The sequence below is a fragment of the Galeopterus variegatus genome, unplaced genomic scaffold (genome assembly GCF_000696425.1).
Source record: "Galeopterus variegatus unplaced genomic scaffold, G_variegatus-3.0.2 Scaffold280, whole genome shotgun sequence".
NCBI lineage: Eukaryota > Metazoa > Chordata > Mammalia > Dermoptera > Cynocephalidae > Galeopterus > Galeopterus variegatus.
The window spans coordinates 630,973-635,328 of NW_007726391.1; the positions used below are offsets into that span (position 1 = coordinate 630,973).

Consider the following 4,356-nt stretch of genomic DNA (forward strand, 5'->3'; position numbering starts at 1 on the left):
ACTTATTTATGGTTGGCAAATTGTCCAAAAACCCAATTAGACAAGCCGATTTTCTTGGAAGAGATCTCAGACTAGTTCATTACATTAACTCCATAAATTTGTTCTTTCAGAAATCCCCTAGTAGGCAACTAATCATACATAAAGTTTCTTGCTTTTTCTCCTTCCTTAATTTCAACTTTTGTCATTGGCTAGACTTTTATTTTTACTGCACACAGAAATAATTGAGCCAGAAAAATTTATTTAGCTTACAAACCATCACTAGAAATCAAATGCAGATTTAGAGATAATTCAGTTAATATTTTACTGTGATTTCTTATCAATACAAAAATGTGAATTTCATATCCAAACCTCTTTAGTTTATATGATAAGAATAGAATTTGTTATAGTATTGTTATGTACTGAGACAAAGGATGCATAACCTAAAAAATATAACTTAAATTTCCTTCAAATTAATATTGGGTTTTTATTTTATTTTTTTTTCAAATTTATTTATTAATATTATTATTTTTTTACATTCTAAGATGTTGTTACTGAGGAGCTGAAGGGGAGAGGGAGAGGGGAAGGGGGAGGGAAATAGGGTGGGAGGAGGAAGAAGGAGAGGGGGCATGGTCAAGGCCCTTGGCACCCCCTCATTCCAGCAGGAGAGACCAGGGGACTTCCAGCAGCAGCTTGTCATTGCTGGGCTGGATGCAGATGTCAGGAGGTCATGGCTGAAGCCCTTGGCCCCCTGCCACCCTGGCATGGGAGCCCAGGGAGCTTCTGGTCCTTCTAGGTGTTATAGGTGTTCTTTGGTGGTGTTAGTGGGTACTTTGTTTTTTCTTTCAGTTCTGTGCTGGATTATTCTGTTTGCACCACTCAAACTCTGCACTGGAGCTAATTTGTTGTCCTTTGCTTATGACTAAAATAGGGGAACTTCCTGTGGGAACCAGCACTTGAGCCCTGTGGTTGAGCTAAATTGCTGCTTTGCTGCTGATTCCCTAGGGAAGGATTTTTGTGCAGCTCAGGTTTTCACTGTTGCCCTTGTAAGCACTTTTGGGTCTTGTGATGTCCAGTACACCTGGGTTGTGTGGAAACTCTGGTCTGGGCCTGAGTCTTTTCAGCAAACTGCACCCCCTGCAGTTCTATATTCCTGACCAGTCTATACTGAGTGGGCCCGTGCTGATTGGAGGGCAGATCAGCTGTCCATGCTGTGCCCCAATGTTCCCTTGGTGGATCCCTCTCCGCTACCACCCATACTCCAAACACTTCCCATGGGACGGGTCATGCGCTGGTCCCTTGAGGTGACTCAATGGCCTCTGAGTGGCTTCTTTTTTCAGTTGTTGTGGCTCCTTGTTCCTATGTGGGTCCACAGGAGCCCTATTAGTGGTCTTGCTGGCCTGGGGGCCACCGAGGCCCTCCTGCAGCCTCCAAGCAACTTCATCTGAAGGACACAGCTGCAGCTTTTGCTAGCTCCTGCTTTGTGTGCTCACCAGGGCCAGCCTTGAAGTGGTTGGGACTCGAAATGGTGGGAGCAATCTTTTCGTTCTCTCATCTGGCTTCTCCTGCCTTCGTGAACTCTGTAGGTCTCTGCTCCTCTTCCCCTGAGCTCTAGTGGCCCCAGCTTAGCTGTCATTGCTTTTTAATAGTTGTAAATTCATTGATTTGTGGGAGAAAGTGACAGTGGGGACTGTCTATTCCACCATCTTAACCAGAAGTTGAAATTGGGTTTTTAAGCTCTTGCTGATTTTCTTTGGGCCCTCTCAAGGTCATGGAACAATGGCAGTGCCAATGGCAGAACAGTGGTCACAGTGATTACTGGCCAACTTACAAGGAGTAGAGGGATTCTGTTCTAACTACATGTATGCAAATATACTATCTACTATTTATAAATCATTTTTTGTATGAAGTAGATGGGATATTGTATTGTCCATGTTAGAATGTCACATTATAGGGCCGAGCCCATGGCGCACTCGGGAGAGTGCAGCGCTGGGATTGCAGCAGCGCTCCCGCCACGGGTTCGGATCTTATATAAGGATGACCGGTGTGCTAACAGTGCTCACTGGCTGAGCGCGGTACGGGCGGTCTCAAAAAAAAAAGGACAAAAAAAAAAAAAAAAAGAATGTCACATTTTAGCCCCAGTAGTGTTTCATAAAATGTTACAAAACGCAGTAGAAAAGAAAAAAAAAAAACATTTACTTTCAGATTTGTTCCTCTACCTTACTAATGTGTGTGCCATTTTTTTCTTTTTTAAAAAATTCTTGTGTTTTAATTTCTCCTATAATTAACAAGTTGGGTCTGTGTAGATTTTTCCCAAATTGCATACAGGTTTCTATTAACTCTGTAGCAAGATTTTGGCTTATCCCACTTTATGCAGATTTATTTTCTTACTTGTTAAAATACTTCAAATGAGTGATTAATGCAATGAAGGGTAGCTAAAACTTGCATTTAAAGTTTAAAAGATTATTGGGCCCAGACATCCTGAGAGTATTAAAAAAAATTGAAGGAAAGTGGCTAGACATGAACACTGAAATTATTTTACTTAAGAACTAGCATTTGTTAAAATCAAGCTTATGGCTCTGGACAGGGACATTCAAAACGTGTCATGAAAGTAAATATTCCATCTGTGTAACCTGAAATCCTCTGTGAAAGCTCTAGAAAGAATTGCCTCAAGCTATGACTAAATTATTTAAGGCTTGTTCCTTTTGAAGTCTAATTTGTAACCCTAAATGATATTAATAGTCAAAAAGAGACTCAGAGTTAAAAGTGGATGGATGTCATTAATGTGATTTTAAAAAAAGCTAACAGTATGTTTGTGTACTAACACAAAAATTAACTTAAAAATTATGCCAAAAAATTAAAATAATTGAGAAAAATTAAAAAGCGTATTTTATAAATCAATGTTGTACGGATGTATTCTGGTTGAGAAATGGCTCAAAGATTACTTGCTGGATTGTTGAAGGGTGGAGATTGGCTGGTCATCTCACCTTCTGTGTTGGGGCTAGAATAAAAGTTAAATATGTGGTTTCTGCTCATTGCGTAACAACTGTTTTCAAGAAAAGAATGTGGAAATAGTAAAACAAACTTTTGAGGAGGTTTAGATAAACATGTGTGTGTATGCGTGTGAAGAATTTTAAGACTAATGCAAACATACCACTGTAGATAAAGGTTTCCCTGAAAATAAATCTTCAAAAATTTGATTAAAGGGGCAAGTTAGTTTGGAGACAAAAACCTCTTAACTGCCATATGGTCATGGAGATAAAGATATTGAAATATTAGACAGAAGATTAGATTTAAAAATATACACAGAGTTCCCACATGAAGTGAAGATGGCAGTCCCTGTGGGAAGGTTGCTCTGGGCCTCAGTTGCCTGAAACGTGAGCGCCATTCCTTGGGGGCATTTCTGCCTCTGCAGTCCTTAGGCCTGCTGATTCTGAAAGAACATGCTTGACAAACATACCATGGTCTGGTTCTGGTCAAGGGAAATTTGCCTTTAGCACCAGTTCCTCATACCAAGCTCCTGTTGTCACCCAGCCTGTGCCCTATTTTAAGGGTACAGCTGTTGTCAATGGAGAGTTCAAAGAACTCAGCCTTGATGACTTTAAAGGCAAATATTTGGTGCTGTTCTTCTATCCTTTGGATTTCACCTTTGTGTCAGAAATTGTTACAGAAATTGTACAGAGTTTGTACAGAAATCATTGCTTTTAGTGCAAAGCCAGTGAATTTCATGATGAGAACTGTGAAGTTGTTGCTGTCTCAGTGGATTCCCACTTTAACCATCTTGCCTGGATGAATACACTGAGGAAGAATGGTGATTTGGGCCACATGTACATTGCACTCTTGTCAGATTTAACTAAACAGATTTCCCGAGATTGTGGAGTGTTGTTAGAAGGTCCTGGTCCTGCACTGAGGGCTGTTCATAATTGACGCCAATGGAGTTCTCAAGCATCTGAATGTCAACGATCTCCCACTGGCTGACACATGGATTAGACCCTCTGCTTGGTGAAGTCATTCCAGTCAGTGGAAGCCCATGGAGAAGTCTGCCCAGCAAACCGGACACTGGACTCTCCTACAATCAAGCCACATCTAACAGCTTCCAAAGAAACTTTAAGAACATAAATCAGTATGTCATCCAGTGTGCACCCTTAGTTTCTCATACCAGAAAAGAACCATAGTTAGAACCCACTTTTAGCATTTGAAAGATAATTATTTATAGAAGGCAAACAACAAATTATGCTTGTATTCACAAATATTAATCTAAATATTTTGTGTTTGTAACACTGGCTAAGGCTCTGTAAACGTGGTTAGCTGCTAATATGAGGAGTTACCTGTTGGCAGATCCTGATGGCTAGTAGTTTCTACAGAGCACCCAGTTCACCT

The 4,356-nt window shown here is 40.5% G+C and overlaps 1 pseudogene; it reads left to right on the forward strand.

Moving 5' to 3' along the window:
* The first annotated feature begins 3,305 nt into the window (after positions 1–3,305).
* Positions 3,306–4,095, forward strand: LOC103585859 (annotated as a pseudogene).
* Positions 4,096–4,356: the final 261 nt, after the last annotated feature.